This window comes from Mesitornis unicolor, unplaced genomic scaffold (assembly GCF_000695765.1).
Source record: "Mesitornis unicolor isolate BGI_N332 unplaced genomic scaffold, ASM69576v1 scaffold5302, whole genome shotgun sequence".
Taxonomy (NCBI): domain Eukaryota; kingdom Metazoa; phylum Chordata; class Aves; order Mesitornithiformes; family Mesitornithidae; genus Mesitornis; species Mesitornis unicolor.
In genome coordinates, this window is record NW_010168359.1 from 21,374 (window position 1) to 41,582 (window position 20,209).

General features: G+C 40.5%; 1 protein-coding gene across 1 annotated transcript in view; it reads right to left on the reverse strand.

The window, feature by feature from the left end:
• Positions 1 to 20,209, reverse strand: part of LOC104536389 (microtubule-associated tumor suppressor 1 homolog) — an 80,218-nt gene that overhangs the window by 21,207 nt on the left and 38,802 nt on the right. The gene's annotated exons all lie outside the window — the stretch shown is intronic.

Sequence of the window (20,209 nt, forward strand, 5' to 3'; positions counted from 1 at the left end):
TTTATTAACTAAAGGTCTTGCAGCATTTCATAGTGTCAGCAATTTCAGTCACAAGGATGAGACTTTTAAAAAATGCTGTAAAATGTAATATATTTCAAGTTGGACCATGAAGAGTGGCAGGGCAAAGAATTACATGGTTGATTTAATATTCCTAGTGATGTTGCAACCTCAATCCCTTCACAGAACACAATCATCTCATGTCAGAGGAAACCACATTACATAATCCAGCGCTCGACTCGTAAACACCACAGAGGTTACAGGTTTCTCTGCTGCCTTCAGACCAGAAAGGGAGCACAGTGCTGCTGTGCAGATAGGGCCAACCTTCCCCGTTTGGTCACACGGGGAAACGAGCAAACACTTTTGCAATAGAAGGCTGATGCAATACGTAAATACCCCTTGGCAATTTCATGAAGACATCTAAGCAGATCACTTTGTACAGTTTCAACTTAACAAGATTTCTTCAAGATAAAGTGAAAAAACCTGAGAGGTGAGATTTGGAGAAGAGAAAAATAAGAACAGGGCGACAAGCTAACCAACTAGAAGTGGATGCTCATTAATCCTTTCTGAAGCCCAAGCACCTAGTTTGAAGGTTGTCAAGTGCACTGAAATAGTCCCAGCAGTGTAAAGTTCAATCACACAACTGGAGACAGTACTGATAACAAAAGCTTTGACTCTCAGCTAACGTTGGCCTGCCTGACACACCAACTATTGCATTAATACAGTCTTTCACAGTCTTCACTTGTTTTCAAAGCATTGAAAACAATTCCCTGTTCGAAATACTGATGTCCTCTGTGGCTCTTACTAAGCCAAGTATAATGTGCCTCCTAAGCTTATTAATTTTCCAAATAAATCCTCTCTAGGCAAGATTTTCTGTCATCCTTCATAGTTAGAGAATTGTCAGCATATTGCTTTATCCTGTTCAGATGTTCTTGCATTCTTGGAGGTAAATCCACACTTCTGCTCAGAGTTTGACTGTTAAAAAGTACCTTGGAAACATACCATCTTGCAGTTTAATAGTAGAGCTGTTAAAAGGCGCATCAACATGACAACACAAATCAGAACACAAATCTGTAGGGAAAAGATAAAGCTTGGCTGCCAGTTCTAGTTAGCTTATTTTTACGACCATTTTAACTAGCGTCACCACTTATTTTCTCGCAGTGCAGACAAAGAGATACCCTTTGAGTAGACCTCTTAAATGTGAATTGTCAAGTCATTTAGAGAGCAACTGTGTCAGATTTCCAGAAATCCTAGAGAAAATAATGTGTTTAGGAAAATACTGGTTACCTTCTGATAATCCTTCAAAAAATGACAAAAGACAATAATCAAGGGGGGGGGGGGGGAAGAGCCGGGACTAGAGAATAAACATGTACAGTCAGTCCTTCCCTGCCCTACTGGCTCACATACTCCTACACTCTCATATATTCCACCTCCCTTCCTGAATGCTCCACTTACAAGAAATAGAGAACTAGAGCATTCTTCTTAAGGGTATTGGGTAAATCCACTGATACAGATGCTACTGTCATCACTTAATTATCTGAAACAACTTTTACATCTGTTTGTAGGACTCTATCAGAGCTGTGTTAAACCTGAACAAATGTTTGCAGACATTTTTTTATTCTGGGAAAAAAATTACATCACATACTGTTACCTAATGAAGTTATTTAATTTAAATACAGTGATACAGCAGCTATCCACAAATGACAGAAGACTCTAGATACCCAGTTTGCCAGTTTCACACCACTGCTTTTATCATGGTGCTCAGACTACCAAGTATTTTCCTAGAAGCTCATTCAAACATCCAACCAAGCCAACCCTGGATACTGTACTAAAAAAAGCTGAACAAAACCCATGCACTAGAGAAATCCAGTGACATTCCTTTTGGCAATTTTATCACAGACATGTGCTATACACAGCCACTTCAAATGTTGAGAAGCATTTCTCTGCTAGCATGAAACCTCTGCAGCACACACTGCCTCTACAGATTAACACCAGCAACACTCCAATGCTTATTTATGGCCTGCGTTCCTCTGGGCAATGACAGATTGTTTCCAGATTTGAACAGAAGGCATGCTGTGATATCAAAACAAAAGCCATGCTTTCATTAAAACAAAAGCATCATGAGTCTAATTACTGATACCAATCCATCAGTGGTGGTCTCTAAATTAAAGACAGCATTGGTTACCAGCCTCCTCACTTTAACCTTTTTACTTACCACCTTCTTGAGGTACATTCTCAAATACTACATGTAGTACAGTAACCAGACAGAATCACCATCTAAGGGCCTAGCCTTTTTCATACCAGTAAAATAAAATAAATTAAATTAGCTGTGATTTTGCAAAGACTAAGCCTTTTGATAACTAAATCATTCACAGAAGATTCGATATCCTGCTGGCAAAAGAACTTGGAAAAGGTCCAAAAATCCTCCTGCTCCTTCTGAATTCACTATAAAAGATGGCAAGCTGACTTCAGTTCTTTGGAGAGAGTATTAGACCCATCCCAAGTTTTTCCATAAAGCAAACTGTTTCCCATACCTGGCTTCTCTAGTTAATAGGTGTTCAAAAGCAAGAAATATACAACTGTCTGTACGTCAAGGTGTGTTCCATGGAGTTACCCCAGCTGAGGTGCTGGGGTATTCCCCGGTACCTGACCAGCTATTTCAGAACTTGTCTGGTACCCACTGGTTTCCTGAGCCTATCTTGTGCACTGTTGCTGGATTACCAGATGAAACATCACCCACTTTTTGATTTGCAGAGCCAAATCATAGCCTTCCTTTGCTTATTGTGTACTAGGAAGGTCTGTGTAGTAGTGTCTATACTAGGAATTATTTTCTTTAAGCAGAAGATTAAATTTCTAAAAAACCCCACCCCCAAAGAAAACAAAAGAACCCCAAAACATTTCTTAAGAGCATTTCAAATACCCTAAACAAACTGCTTAAGAAGCACAAGTAGGAACCACCTCACTTCTTTCCCCACAGTTTTGCAGTCACCATTGTCTTACCCCTAAGCACCTTCTTTTCACATTCCTCATCCAAACTGTTAGCTTCCACAGGTTTTTCAAAACCCATGTGTGTCTTGTGTAAGCATTTTTCAAAGAAAAATCCTTGTTCAACATTTTCTCTTGTAGGAAGATGCAGGCTGGTAAAAACTTTCTGCCTCTCCTCCATTTGCTGGAAAGCCTTGTCTACACATGTTAAATTGGTGCTCACTTCTTTGATCAGTAAGACCAGATCAGCCTGAGTATTTAATCGAGTTTCCATTTCTTCTCTTACTCGCTGAATTTCCTCGAGCACAGTTCTTATATCCAAGTGACTGGACTTCACCTCTGCTTTCAGATCTTCTTTCATCTGTTGCTGGCTCCTCTGCAGGGCTAACACCGTTCTGATTTCCTTTCGAGACGTTTCCATGTCGTGCCTTAGTTCCCTCTGTCCAGCCTGCATCTCCTCCTGGCTAGCTTTCACTTCTGCCAACAGTGCAGCAAGGCACTCCATCCTGATCCCACGACAGACGCAGGACCTCTTCCAGCGTCGCAGTTTTCAAGCAGTCAGGGACATCTGTGAGCTGGTAGCAGATTTCCCCAGATAGCAAGAGAGCCAGCACATAGCCCTTGGTATGGTATCCTACCTCAGTTTACAGCATGCTGCAGTGAAGGCACCAGGTAAGAGTCTAGTACAAGGTTAGACAAAGGCACCAAATAAAATACTTCAATAAGCAGGCTGAGAACTCAGCCAGAGCCCTAATCAGTTTAATTGGCAGATTATGCCACACCTGAATTTTTAAAAATCTTTTGCTGACATCATTGTACGTGGGACGTCACCCCAAAAGCCACTCCCCAGCAGTCATTAGATCTCTGCATCAATCAAAGTATGCCTGGGCATCAGTAACCAGGTCTGTTGCAACGCAGCCAAGCACTCTGCAAGAACGCAGCAGCCCTTCCTTTCCAACACAGGCTCAAAAGGAGCCCAGAGTGCCTGCAGGAGCAGAAAGACAAACAGTTCAACAGTGCTTAGTTATTTCAAGGTGATTATGCACCTGTCCTTCTGCTCATGTTTGCAGGGTGGGTTCAGGAGTACATCTGTGAGCACCTTGGACATTGCCCCACTCCCACTGAACGCCCTCCTCATTCCCACAGCTAGCAATGCTCTTTTAGCAATCTTTGGAAGAACCCATATCCTGAGAAAGCCCCTCCAGTCCACAAACAATAGTTACCAAAGGAATATGGGAAAACTGACTAATGAGAGGTTTTTGGCAGGTTAAAGTGGCTAAGCCTTTTAGCTGCCAGGTCTGAGTGTTAACTTCTGTCTGTAAAAGCAACGGCTTCTTTCTTTTAAGCACAAAACTCATTATAGATCTAGGCTCTTATCTAGAAATAGGTAGATTAATGTCACCAGGCTGTTAACTGCTTTGTTACACAGCAATTTAATTAATCATTGGATTCAGTTTGGAAAAAGCGACCAATACAACATAGATCTTGGCCTACAGATGAGGTCCATCTCTGCCTTCAAAGAGGTGAGCTGGTATTCAGTGCAACACCCAGCAGAGCAGGACTCAGAGCAGCGCACAGGTTGGAGCTCAGGAGAGCTTTTACACCACAAACAGGCCTTGTCATGCCTCCAGGATGCTTTTGGAGACAGCAATGATCCCACAGACACTGCAGAGCAGAAAACCTATGCTACACATCCAAAACCACAAGCAGCCCTATCAGCAATGTTCTGGGCTGGGAAGCACTACAAAGAGTGATGATAGTCCACACATGAACAGATGTGGGACTTCCAACTCACCACAGCACTGCTGGCCAAAAAAGCCAATCTGGGGAGTCCTGCTTGCAATGAAAGTTTACTGCTCACTTGCCAGTCCACCTCCTACACTAGTCCAGGCATACGCATGGGACCAGGAAGGTATCTTCCACACAGAGCACCTCACAGCTTGCAGGTATCCCCTGATCATCCTGCTACTACAGTGGTTATCACAGCCCCTGGTGGACACAACACTGATAGTGGAGCTCTTTTCCAAATCTCTTATCAGTTGCCAGAAGGCCAGACATGGGGTTTCTGATTGGATTTCTCCAGCACAGTTACAGGCTGCAGGTGTAGTTTCTTCCCCCCTCAGCTCCTTGCTCCATTTCTAGCTTGACAGCTATCCCAAGAGCTCCTGAGCATTATTAGTCACATATAGTCACCTCTAAGGACAAGCACACAAAACAGACTGCAGAAGCACAGTCTGAAGTTTGAATACAGGTAATATCTTTACAAAGGATTTAAGCAGGTAAAGAGAGCCAGGTATGAGCACTAGCAGTACTTCTGCAACCCTAGACCAACACCAGCAGTATAACTCTCCATTCCAACCTTCACCATTACCAGTGTTAAGTGATACAGCACATTTGAAACACTAAACCTAAGAATTCACACAAAGCTTACAGGGAACCACACAAAAAAATCCATTACTGTGACCTTCAGGGTCATTTCATGTTTTGTGAGGATGACCAGTCTGTACAACTAGGACTGGGAATCAGACTTAAAACAGCAACCAGATATTTTCATTTCCGAAACACGAAAGAGGAAGGATCTAGCTTCATCTATATATTGACTTTTCTGTTTCTCAAAAAGCCTGTTTTACACCTTATTATAACTGGTAACAGAACACACTACTCTACCAAAAAAACCCCCAACCAATCAAAAAACCCCAAACAACCCCACCCTTCGTCTTCTTAGCTTTAGGCTGCCAAACATTTTGAGAATTAATGAGAAAAACTTACTTAAAAATGAAAAAAAAAAAAACCAACAAAAAAAGAGTAAGAACTAGAGGGCTACAGAACAGAGTACTTGCTACATATAATAGGAGAAAATGCTTGGATAAGGATATAACCTTGCAAACTTAGATATATACTCATATTTACAAACTCAGTCAAGTTACAACTAAAATATTGGAAAAAAGGTAAGGAAATGCTGCCAACACATCCCACAACACACACTGAACCAAGTTATGGAAAGCATTACAATATTAGCAGTCATGAAACACTTGGAGCTAACTGTGTTCCCTAGAGTTTTGAGCTGAATCAAATTTCTCCAAATACACTGATAAACATTTAAGTAAACTTGAAGATTCACCTGTTTTTATTAAACTCTGAAGAACACAGACCTACACTGCTGACCTCTACTCTAGATGCTTTATCTTTTCCTCCTGCAAGCGAGCTAGCCCCATCAATGCAGGACTGTGTGATCCACGGGTCTGACTCTGGGCTATTTCCTTCAGGAGTTATCAAATCTCCGTCTCGCATCTGAACCAGCCCATAAGCGAGTACATAACTTTGCTTTGTACATTAACCTTTACACAGCTAGTTCTGAGGCCTCAAAAACCCCTACAATTCTCCTGCCATCTTTCCCCTCTGCTGCCATGCGTACAAGCTGTTTGAGCAATGCAACAGAAAGACCAATCAACCATTTGATCTCACGGCTTTGATTTTAAAGTTTGCCTCATGACAAGCTACAGCACTTCAGAGAGGGAGACTTAACATCTGTACAAACAACGAAGCTGCTGGGTTTAATCTGCAGCAGTACACACAGTTTTTGAGAGGACCTGGAAAATTGGCTAGCTGTAAATTACCACTCTAAATTCTTTCAAAACTCCTGCTCTGGGCTATAAACTCAAGAAGCCGTTTCTGACAAATATACAGGGAAAGCAGTTACAAAACTAAATGTTATCTGCAGAGGGCCTGACACCTAAACTTGGATGGAAGTCTTCCACTCCCTCCCTCCCCAGCCACTCCACAGCTTGAACTGCAATTTTTGCCCACATCCAGCTTGGCAAGTGGGCAACACACACCTTTATTGCTGTGCCACTGTACAAACCCAGACTCTGTGGTACAAATCCAAACAAGTGGCGTTTTGTTTCTAAGCGCTGCCTCAGGCCTGTCAGTGTAAGCTGGTGCAGACAGCTCCAACTTGCTCTGCTCACACTTCAGGCACACCAGTCATGAGCCAGTTCTAGTCCAGAGCAAACTGACTTCATTTTTCATGGTTGTACCTGGATAATCTGCCTCACTGAAATGCTTAAGAAGATGCTGTACCTCAGGAACTTTTCTAATTACTCACTTAGCTGGTCTTGTCTCAAAGCAGCTGGAGAAGAGAAAGCACTTCTCATATTGCATCTCCCCCCGCATCAACATGGTCTGAAGCCCAAGATGACAACCAAATGCTTCCTGAAGCAGCATGGCAGCTCACCCTTTCCTTTACTCTTACAATAAACTCTTGAGTTTGCCTTATTTAAGGTTCAGGCACTAGCCTGTGTTCATGAACATCAGCTTATTATAGCTGTCATCAAATCCTTTTAAAGCTGCCCTGAACAAAACAACCAAAACCCACCGCTTCCACAGGGTCTTTTTAAAAAGGGTTTAAAAAGAGTTTTAAAAGGTTGCAGGAACTGAACAAAACTTAACTGCAGGCAGGTAAAACCTGACCTAGATGCTTAAACTGACTCAGCATGATTGTAACATATGCAGCAGAAATCCCTTGGCCTTTCTTTACAGGGGTACAAAAGTTTTTCAGCATATTTTCTTAAAATGCTGTACAGCCTGGAAGAGGAGTGCAGAATCATCACATATTATTCCAGCCATTCAGTCTGAAGTACTGTTTCTGAAGTCTGTGTCTGTCCTCTCGTGCCAACTCGTCCATTGACTTACAGTATCATAGCACTGACTTCTAGCCTCCCTTGGTACAGCATTTTAAATCCATCCCTTTCCACTCCTCACTTCTAGCCACAGAGCTAGATATTCTCTTTATAAATAAGATAGCGAAAAGGAAAGGGAAATCTCAGATCCATTTACCTACTTCAAAGAGCTCTATGCCTGTTTAATGTTTTAATCGCAGGCTTAACACACACGTATCCTGCAGCACTGGCCACACAGGATTTAACGCCAGTAGGAGCAAGTCTCTACTGAGGCAGAACCTACTAAATGTAAGTCAAATGCTTCAATGTCCATTACAACACCAGCTATTAGGTGAGAAACCAAATGTTTACAGACCACACCAGAATCCTGCAGCCTAAAGCTGTTACCTAGAAACTCTTAATACACTGCAGGCAGCTCTTTATTAGCTTCAGCAGTCCATTAGGAGCTTCCTGCTTGTTAACACAACAAACGGAGCATGAACCAAGGGTGCTGTTTCATTACAGCATACTTCACACAGATACAAGGGTGGAAGAGGAAGCCTGCAAATACAGATGACTGGGAAGGCACCCAGAGATAGCAAGCAAGGCCAGTTTTCAAACCACACACCTTTTCAAGCGAGCCTTTGCACGGTCTCCACGAAAAACTTAGCAAACCCAAGCAGTTCTTAACTCTTTCTGCACAAGGGCTCTTCTGAAGACAGATGCCAGCCTACTTCTTACCAGTTAATCTGACACATACTTCATACCTATTCAGGCTCTGAAGTGATAACTCATAGTAAGCAAGCCCTCTGCCCTACAGTGTGATAGCCTGGACTTATTCTGTTGGGTTATGAGCATGCCCCTGCCATCTTTTCCTGAGTGAGAGCACGCTCTCCCTGCAATCAGAAGGTCCTGGGTGCAGCCATGAATCCAAGGCAAGCAAAATGCCAGCACTCTAAGTGTGACATTGCACTAAGGCTCCTAGATAAGCCTCAGTACATCATCTTTACAGTCCCAACCCCAGCAGGCTCTTACTCACATGACAGCCTTTGAACTGAGTTCTCTGCACATACATGCCTATTAAACTTAACCATCCATTAAAGCCTCAGTATTTCTCAACCAAAACCATGCCTTCATCCAAGTGATTAACATGGATGTGCCTTTGTTTCCCTAAGATGTCACCTGTCTGATGGAATACGGCTCTCAAACTTGTACAACTGCGTTAAGACATTATCAAATGTACTACTGATCACCTGGAACAGCACTGCTACCCCTAGAGGAAGCATGCTAATGACACACATTTCTGTTTGCCAGTAATTTGGTATCACCTGTTACTATACTTATTAAACATACAAATCTGCATGTTGCATTAGCCTTACTCACATTTCTGAAGATTATATTTTTTAAAGCCTACATTAACCTAGATCCTTGCAAAGCTTCAGTATAAGATTTTGACATTTGTAAAGATACCTGAGAAACATCTGAGAAAATGCATTACCTTCCAGATTGCTGGTGGCTTTCGAAATAAAAGCACAAAGATGAGTGTTAGCTCAACTCATGTCATTGCTGAAACTGCCTGATCAAACAGACTGTGCATTTTTTAAAAGAGCAAGTTCTGAAGGAAAGTCTGGTGATCAAGACTCTCAAACTGTGCCCTAAGCTGTGTTAGTTATTACATGTTACTTTGCCATTTCACCAGTAGCTATTTCTTTTCCAGTCTTGATGACAAAGTTAGTATTAGGTGAGATGGTATCAAATGGCCACACATCTTGTGAACCCTAGTAGTGGTGCACTGGCAAAGTCAGTGATGATGGCAGAGAAGAATTTAACAAACACTTCAAAATAACAATGTCCAAATTTTCTAGCAGATTAGAAGGGATAATCTTCACAAGTCATGTTTTTACAAAGGACTTAAAGGAGTCCCAGACTTGAACATTAAGTAATTAATGTATCAGACAAATGTCTGCCTGTTAAATGCATAGTACACAGGCAAGTCTGACTAATACTCTGAAATCTCCCATAACACTTTCTATCTTATACACCACAGATCTATCTTACAGAAGCACTAGTTGAGTTTTGAACATGTCATACACAAAGCAATTTTGTCTTACATTGCATTCAAAATGTTTTTAGTCAAGTTTACTAGAACTGTAACATCTAGAATTGAATTAGGTTTTCAACTAGCTAGTACACAACAAGCATGAACATGAGCCACACATCAACTACAAAAACGAAAATATTCATAAACCCACCAAGCATTCAGAGATGACTGCAAACAAAGAAATTTGAAATGCTATGCAATTTACAAAAGACAACTCTAATGTGCACCAGCTGCACTACCAGTGGATCCGTGTTCTGGTTCTCTTCTAATAACCAAGAGCAATATTGATGCTCGATTTCTTAGCTTGTTCTGAACTAGCACAAAGCCTGACACATGCTAGTTGACCATACAGTCCTACACATCACTGTCTGAGGGAAAAGAAAAGGAGGGGGAAGATGGCAGAACTACTTTATTGGACTAATAATGCAAAGCGTAGAGCATGGTTGTTTTGATATGAGAGGGACTGGCTGTATGTACCCTAATGAAACAACTCTTCATTCACCTTAAAAAATCCACTGCAGCAAGTCATCCTTTTTTAAGGAAAAAGATGACAACAAGATGGAAAGTAACTGCATGAGGACACGTCACAGTGTGCTGATGCCTTGGCCAGTAAGGACTGAGTTAAATTTTGTGAACTATATCTCAATCTATTATCTTTGGTTTAGCCATCTGAATTTTGCTACATCAGTTCATCATAGATGCCAGTGGCAACCTTGACTCTCTGAATTCTCTAGCTTTTCAAGGAAAAAAAAATGCTATTGTGTTTACATAAGGGTTTTACATATAAGCAAGTTTCTATTTCAGGTACTGCTCTGAGTAGGCAAAGAGACACCTGAAGTAGTCCTCTCTTTTTCTGCATACCTTCTTATAGTTGCTGCTGTGCTTGTCATCCCTGAAACACAAACACTTGCCCAAAGAACCAAGCACAGAGCGATGTTAAAGACTGATGACTCTTTGCTCCTGTTTCCTCTCTTCTGTCTTTTCTCTCTATTTCCAGCTCCTGTACAAGAACTTGCTCCTTGATGTCTGGTGCCCTCTACTGCTTCATCACAAGTACAGGACATGGCATATTTTTGCCCTATGTTCTGTAGCCTCTGTCTACAAAGTCAGGACCCAGAGTCAACCAGGGCAGGGAATCCTACCATGTTCATAGCATCTGCAAGCCCCTTTCAGATCCCATTAATTGCCTACCCAGTGCAAATCCTGATCCCTCCTCCTAACCTCCACATCCTTCTTGAATACATTCAGAGTCGCCAATTCCCATTTGCAGATACTTAGATGTGCAGTATCTTCACTCTGGGAAAAAGACTTTCAGTGGGGACAGTGTGCACGGATGTGTGTGGCTTCAGAAGCCTGCAATATATCCACATAAACCCTCACACAACACCAGAGAGCAGAACGATGTCAAGAAAACCCTTCTCATTTTCCAGTCTGTCTGAAGATTCCAGCTCTCACACAATCAAAGGTGAAAAGGCTGAAGCACAGCCAGAAATCAAGAAGCCATCTGAGTTGCAATGCTTGAACTCGTTCCATTCTTAATACTGTAGCACACCCTACCACGCTCAGCATTGGAAACACAGGGCTGGAAGAAACCCTCAGAAACCATTTACCTCCGTGTTGAGGCAAGGTAAACACTACCTAGACATAAAAGGCATTTCACCAGACTACTCAACTGTTTCAAGTCTTACCACAAAACACACCCCTGCATTTTTTTGATATGTTTTCTTTCAGCTCAAACTCAATCTGACTTCACGTCGATTAAATCACTGACTATAATCTCTATACATGCCACATATTTCAGGCAGATACTAACAGGCTAGCTAAAAAGTTTTCTATTCTCATACATGCATGTAGTCTCCTATGTTCTGGGAAGTCAAATATGTAGACAGTTAACTATTTTTCAACTACTTTTTAACATGCTTCCTTCCAAATGGGCTGGCAACCATTGTAAGAATGCTAGGGATAAACATCAGGGAACTGAGAGAGACACAGTTACAAATACTAGTAAGAAAAGTTAACAGACTTAGTTTTTTGCATCACAAGTTTATTCTAGATTAGGTAACAAACTTGGCTCAAACAACCCTAGGTTTTAACAGTTAATTGCAGAAGAACTCCAAACAAGATTCTTGTACCATATAAACATAAGCTTTCAAGCTTAAAAGTCAGTTTCTCCTTATATACTATGGAGGTCCACTTTGTTGCAATAAAGGCAAAAAAAAAATATGCAGAACTCATTTGGAACTTTAACTGAATAACTGAACTTCATTTCATCAACTGTGTCTGCCTCTAATTCAATGTAGCACTTCATCCTTCACAGCCAACACATGACTAGTTAACTGCCAGAACATTTATTAGCTCAACTTAATGTTAGGTTCAAGATTTTGATATTTCTCTCTAGTTATTCTGAACTACTCAACATCTTTCTGTGTAAAAGGCGATGTAAGGCTCAATAATTTGCAAGGAACTATAACCTGTCCTTGAAAACAACTGTACAAGAGACACCTGTAAAACATTTTTGACCACAAGACTGGCACATTAATATGCAATATCTTTTCCTGCGCAGTATCTGTGGCTATCTTGGATAGAGAGGACAGAGTGGCTTTTAGTCTGAACTCAGAAGCTACTTATTCAATCACATTAGTATGAGCTGATGCTATATGACTGTAACAAATGTCACTGGACTTAAGCGTGGCACTGAAATGCTGCCTAAAGGATATTATGGAAGAAAAAGTAGGACAGGCAGTACAAATTTAAAAAGCCTCCAGAGCCTTGGTTATATTTTGTATTATTGCTTTTGTACCAAAACTGTTTCTGAAAATAATCAGCAACAGCTTCCTGTGTTTATGAAGCTCTACATTCATTTAAAGACAAATAAATCTAGATTAAACTCAGACTTACTGATTATGTTCTTTAAAAAGTGAGGTGATAGCACTTTAAAGAATACAAGAAGCACTATACCAGACAACTAGAAGATCAGGCATGTAGAAAGGACCATACCAGAGCAACCAGAAGATCAGGTCCAGTCAGTTTATGAAAGGCAGATCCTGCTTGACTAACCTGATCTCCTTCTATGACAGGGTTACCTTCTTAGTGGATGAGGGAAAGGCTGTGGATGTAGTGTACTTGGACTTCACTAAAGCCTTTGACACTATTTCCCACAGCATTCTGCTGGAGAAACTGGCTGCCCAGGGCCTGGACAGGCATGCTTGTTGCTGGGTAAAACACTTGTCTTTACACTGGGCCCAAAGAGTGGTGGTAAATGGAGCTAAATCCAGTTGGAGGCCAGTCACAACTGGTGTTGCCCAGGGCTCAGCATTAGAGCCAGTTACATGTAACATTTTTATCAGTTATATGGATGAGGGGATTGAGTGCACCCTCAGTAAATTTGCAGATGACACCAAGCTGGGCAAGAGCATTGATCTGCTTGAGGGAAGGAAGGCTCTGCTCCAGAGGGACCTGGACAGGCTAGATTGATGGGCTGCAGCCAATTGTATGAGGTTCAACAAGGCCAAGTGCCAGGTCCTGCACCTGAGTGAAAAGCACCGCATGCAACACTACAGGTCTGGGGAAGAATGGCTGGAAAGCTGCTTGGTAGAGAGGGATCTGGGGGTACTGGTCAACAGCTGACAGTATGAGCCAGCAGTGTGCATGGGTGGCCAAGAAGGCCAATGGCATCCTGGCCTGTATCAGAAGTGGTATGGCCAGCAGGAGTAGGGAAGTGATTGTGCCCCGTACTTGGCACTGGTGAGGCCACACCTCAAATACTGGGTTCATTTTGGGCCCCTCACTACAAAAGGACATGGAGACACTGGAGCATGTCCAGAGAAAGGCAGCAAAGCTGGTGAAGGGTCTGGAGCACAAGCCATATGAGGAGTGTCTGAGGGAGCTGTGGTTATTTAGCCTGAAGAAAAGGAGGCTGACAGAAAACCTTATTGCTCTCTACAACTACCTGAAAGGAGGTTGTAGCAAGGTGGGGGTCCGTCTTCCTCCAAGTAAGCGACAGGACAAGAGGAAGTGACCTCAAGTTGCACCTGGGGAAGTTTAGATTAGATACAAGGAAAAATTTCTTCACTGAAAGAGTTACCAAACATTGAAACAGGCTGCCCAGGGAAGCGGTGGAGTCACCATCCCTGGAGGTATTTAAAAGACAGGTAGATAGGTGCTTAGGGACATGGTTTAGTGGTAGACAGGTTATGGTTGGACTCAATGATCTTAAAAGTCTTTTCCAACCAAATGATTCTATGATTCTATAATCAGTGCTAAGTTATTAATAATAATCATACTTTATCTACCAAGCAATCACTAAAAAGTTCAGTTCTAACATTTTCCTTGTAAAGTAGATGACAGCAGTTTGCAATTTCAAGTTAGAAAATAAATAGCTAACGTCCAAATTCTCCTCATACATACAGATACACTTCTCAGAGAAGTCACAAATCTGAGTATAAAAGACATGAATTTTTGCCCATTGATTTAAAAAAATAAAATTGAATGATGACATAGCATGATTAAGCTTATAGGTTGGAAATGAACTGAGAAAAGTAAAGTTTACAGTAACTGTTTGACTTCCCAAATCCCTTCAAGAGCTCTTAGGAGCCATGTAGGAAGTGCTAATGCAGCTTTTTCAATGCTGTTCATTATGGCACCACCCAATGATCTTGTTTCTCAATTGATTTTAATCACAACCCAAAGTGGCAACTCAGCAGGCTGCTCCTCCTCAGCTACACTGACTTGATTTGAAGGATTCAGGTTCAGACCCAGATTAGGTATTTTCCTCATAACTAAAAAAATAACCAAGTAGTTGCTTTACAAAAAGTGTTGATTTGTACCATCATTTCCACACAACAGAGCAGAGGCATACATTTATTTGCACAGGACTACCTTGGCATGTCTAGAAGATCACATGAGGAAAGTTGCACTGATTTTTTTTCTATACGTAACTAGAAGATTATCTATTTCTACAACTGTCTCAAAATAATTTTCCAAAATTAGAGATAAACTCATAACTTTAAGAAAATGTATTTTAGGAGGCAGCAGCACAGCATGTTTTAAGGACACCAGCACAGTTGAACATGTCTCTAAAATTAACCTTGAACTAGTACTTTAAAGCTACCCTAGTAGTGAAACTCAATTTACTGGTCAACAGAACAAAAAATCATCTTAATAGAACCACTTCTCGTGAATTATTAAAATAATCTCTGTGAACTCAATCTTCTATGTTTCGGTGCAAGTGCAGAACAGAAAATACAGTATCTCAAGTGCCCCACACCAGCTCTAAGCACTGCTGGAACATCCCCTTTTCAAAAGGTACACTTACACAATTCCTGGCCCTCACGAAGACACTGATAAGGAGCTATTAGTGCATTTCCTGTTATGTTAAACAGTTTTCCTGTTATTATGCAGCAAAGATGTCTCCTCAGGGACAAGCCCAGAACATTGCACACCATTGTTTCAGGAACAGCCTAAGTGCAGCCCAACAGAGCCCACGTGAAAACATCTTGTCAAGCTGAAAACAATACGGAGAACAGGGCAGTACCCAATGTTTTTATTAGCCACAAGATACAATGCGTGTCCGCCCTTTGAGGGGCGCACAGTCCTCCCACTGCTTGCTGACTGCACCTGGAAGTTAAAGAACTTCTCTTCTCAAAACTCCTAACCAAACTGTGTCACAAAAGATCGCTTTGGCAAAGGCTGCCCAACAGGTACCAGTACTTCCCTAAAGGGGTGATTGCTGTGGAGACAAAGCAATTCCTGCAGAAAAGGTTTAAAACATTAATCAGATCATGCTACGAATTTAAAGTTCCCCCGAGTCTCTTCTGTTTAAGCTAACAACCAACCACAAAGACAGCAGACTTACATTTTTGCTTCAGTGGGTGGTGAGCAGGAAGGGAGGGAAAGAAGACTACAGAAATTTTCTACAGGAGCTGATACCTCAGGTAACTGTGGTGCTCACTGGAGTATACCTATAAACTTACTGCAAAGACCAAAACCTGTATGTGAGGTTAATTCCTAGGAAAGATCTCTGCTTGTGCCACTAATAAATGCAGCAAGAAAAATATTCCCTGCACATTACACGTGCATCTTACCGTCCTTCACCCCAAGTCCTAGCTGACAGGTCAGTCCCAAGATGCAGAAATACAGGTTTAACAGAGCTATGCTATTCATTTCCTATTAGGACCTTTTAGGTGGCAAAATGTCTTAATTTGATAAGCCAGTTAAGCAGGTGGTAGATTGTACAGTAATATTTATGGAAAAAAGCAAGCCTTGATTTTATATTGATTATACAACGAGCAGCCCATGCTTATGGCTAAAAAAAGTGAAGTTTTCTAGCTTTCTGTTTTATTTGGAGCAGAATAACTTGCAACTAGCTTTATAAATTCACTCCTTCTCCTGCTGGAAGGATTTCCAACATTACTGCTTTACTATTTCAAATATTTAAAAGGCCTAGCAGAAAGTCTATTCTTGTAGTAAGTAAATTATTTAAAAAATTATGTTTATAAGTGCTTCTCAGAATAGCATTATGCATACAGATTAAAATGAAGGGCACTGAAATATGACTCTAAAAATGTTTAATTAAAGAAGTGAAGTCATTATCATTTGTAACACTTTCCCGACTTCGCTACTGAAGGACTGCTAGTTCTCTTTAAGAAAACGATGAGCTTTCATTAAAATAATTTCACCACAGATGTTCCCAGCTGTCCTGTTTCCTGCCTAACTAGAAGTATTTCCATAACATCACATACAAACTGTTTACACAAGCATCTTGAGGAAGAACCTTTACTTGCTATAAATGTGTATGTAGCATACTACCATGACAAGAAGCAGCAAACATAAATTTAACCAGGAGTTGAACACAGGACCCAGAGTTATTAGTGCCCTTGCTGCAAGCACAAGACACATCAGTAAAGATGATACCAATGGAAGGTTCATAAATATAGCAACTGTAAAGTAAAGAAACATCTCGGTCAGGTAAGAAGCCAAGTCATTTAAGGTGGGTTATTCCTACATTTGAGTATGTGGACAGCTAAACTGAATATGATTTTTTAAAAAATAATATTTAAAGATAAGTTATACTGCTGATACATTCATTTTTCAGAAGATCAAATACTGTTTTCTTCTCCCTGTAGGACAGAGTACAGAAAAAAAATCTCCATGACCAGGAAAAGCTAAAGGGGAAGAGAACTGTTGGTGGATGTGGTCAGAAAGGTGCTGGTGATACCACTAACTATAACCTGCATCATTAATTAATAATTCTGCAGCATCAGTTTACTATATTATCATGGTGAGAATAATTGCTTAACCTCCTCTTAAAAATAAGATTTAGCTGAATCAAATCTTTCTGAACAATAACACTACTCTACTGGACCACAGACAGCAGATATGTCTAGAGGAGAGCAAACAGAGGTACAGGTGAACTCAGCAAGTTACCCAGCTCGACCAATGCAGACTTCGCTGAATTTTGTTCTGAGGAAGACAAGCTGAGAGAGATGGGGTCTGCTTGCAAATAATTTTCCACATAAGTTAGGTTTTGATATGATATTTGGTGAACCAATCAAGAGCTGTTTGAAACACCAGCACCTTCCCTAAAGGCATCAAATCTATCCACTTTGAACATAGGTTGTTCCTATGCATGATGCCACTCAGGGATTAGAATTTTTTAAAATAATAAAAATAGTGGAGACACTGCTTCATTAAATGACACTAAATCAACAACCAATTTATAAACAGCAGTTGTCATCTTTTGCCACTGATTGCAATGAGAGTGCTAAGTGTAGTCCCAATCTAGTCAGTACTGTGTCTCCACAGTAATTAACATACAACAATATTTGATTAATTGAAGACTCAAGAAACCATTTGTGCCTTCCACTCCCCTCCCACATCAGTTCATTGCCAACAAAGAAAGAAGAGCAACACAAAACAATGAGCCAACTGGCTGCAAATACTAAAAAGGTTGCATTCTAGCACTGAAATTTCATGGTATCGTTTTCCTAATAAAAGCTTTAAGCCTTAGAAAGTTCAAATTAAAAGGACTGAACATAATGCTTTATTTGTCTGGATGCTGTAAGCCATTTCTACTATGGTAACAGATTCATTTGGACAAACTGCAAAACTGGGAGAGGGAGCTTTTAAAACTTGAAGTCCAGTTTTACCACCCCGAAATCCCACAAATTTAAGAGCTGTTCAGGTTTTTAAGTTTAATTGCAGCTGTCTGTCACTGCCAAATCTCAATCTACTTCACAGCAATAGAAGTTGCAGCCAGATCCTTTCCACATATTGAGTGGGAACAAATGCATACTTAGAATATACAATGATATTAGCAGAGATAATTTGCTATGTCTTTTATATTTACTCTCCAATTAACTGTTCTTCTATGAAGTTGAGCTTGAAGCAGCAATTTACTTACTTCATGTTGACGAATACTTGCAGTAACCTTCACATATAATTAATCTGTTTAAGTGAAGGAAGAACAAAATGTAAGATCACTCACTACAGCAGAGACAGAATGCAAAAGTTGCCATGCATCTGCTTTTCACTGCACTCCAGTTCTTCCCCCACAGATTTTTTTCCCTGAGCAAAGCTCATTTAAATTAATCTTCATTCCTTTATTAAATATATGCACACTAAGTGTTAACATCACATGTAAGTTACTGTTTTGACTTTGGAGTAGGTTTTTTTGGGTGGCAGAGGGTATTTTTTTTTTTGGAGGGGGGAATTGTGTTTGTGGTTTGTGTTGGGTTTTTGTTTGGTTGGATTTTTTTTTAGCAACTCCTTTCCACCCTCCAGACTTCCTTTGAAAAGAACTAGTGTTATCTTAATTTTATACCTATTGTAAATGCATCAATTGGTTAAGACTTGTATAGAGTACAAACTGTACTTACAAGCTCCAAAACACAGGGCTTTGCCACCTGAAAATAAAGAAACTCCATTTAGCTATCACCTATGTGCCTACTGAAGCTATGACCTACTATGACTTGTACCCAGTCTTGCACAGATTAAGTCAGGAGCAAAGAGTCTCACTGACTTCAACAGTAACATGTTTAAATCCAAAATCTGCCATGACAAATGGTTTCCAGCTATTTAGCTCCTTTTGCTCAGAATAGATAAGCCAGCTTTACTTCTGAACTGTATCTTTCCTTGGTAGGTAACACAAATGTTTAACATGCTCGTCTTGTATCAAATCTCTCCAGCAGAATTTTAGATTTAGGGTATTTAGTAGGGTTGAGTGTGTTGGGTATCTTTCTACAGTTCTATATTAAACTGTAGTGTCAGACATTAATCAGTCCTTCAGTTGTTCAAGGCGGGGTGGAGGTGGGGAGAAGGGATATGAACAGTTAAGCAACTTGTGACACCTCAGGGTTTCAGAATCCTCCTGTAAGAGCACTGCTTTGCAATGCGCAGATGTGATTTCATAGTTCCCAATGTGATGTGAACCAGGATTCAGGGAAGAAACTGTACCAGAAAAGGATGTCATCTGCTCAAATAAACAGGTCTGTGATGTTTGCTTGTTGCTAGCAAGGCGAAAAGGAAGTTTTTAAAATTTATATTGCTGAAGTGACATCAGCTACTGTTTGTCCTCTGACCATTCCTAAGGTAATAAGAGAGTAACTAGGTTTAGTAAGCAATAAATGTCACCAGAGAGATAAAAGCAGGAAGTACAGTTTGCTTTGGGGTAGAAGAGAAAGAGAAAGAGCCACAAGAAAGGTTGGATAAAAACATTGAGACAAAACAGTTTACCACAAAAGCTACAGTACAGTTCAAGTATACAATCCTGGAAAAACTCCAAACAAAAGGCACAAGAGCAATGTGAAAACCAGTTCCTTGTCTAGAATTTTATCTTTATGCAAGAAAAAACATTAGTAATCTGAAATTACTATTTTGAATCATTCATAAAAAAGTCTCTCTGGCAGTTTATACAGAATCATACAGAGATGATGATTTATTGTCACACCACTGATGCATGAAAAACACAAGAGCACTTTAGTCACTCTTTGGTAAAATTCCTTAATGGTTTGATAAAGGAAGCAAACGTTACATTTCCTCACTGAAAGACACTCAATTCACATTTAACTCATATCTAACATGCTCATGCAATTCTGATGTGCTGTTATTTTTGTTGCAGGTACTTGCTACAAATAAGTTTTACAAGTCAGAGCATGAATAAATAAAGTATTTCCTGAAGCGTTACAGTGTTTTTCTTTAGCTGAAGAGGACACTCACTACATACAGCTAGCAATGCAGGTGTGCTATACTTCCAGCAGCTGAGAAATTACACGTCAGTGTCTGCCTGCATCTAAAGGGAGAAGAAACTTCTGGATATGATGACCCTGAAGCAGTGTAGAGCAAACAGGAATGGAAGTTAGATTCAAGGCAATAAACTGAATGACCTTAAGAAACACTTTAAAATTTTACAGTAAATTACCTCTGGTTTTCTTCCATTCCTAGAAAAACAAAATTCAATTTTACTTAGTTT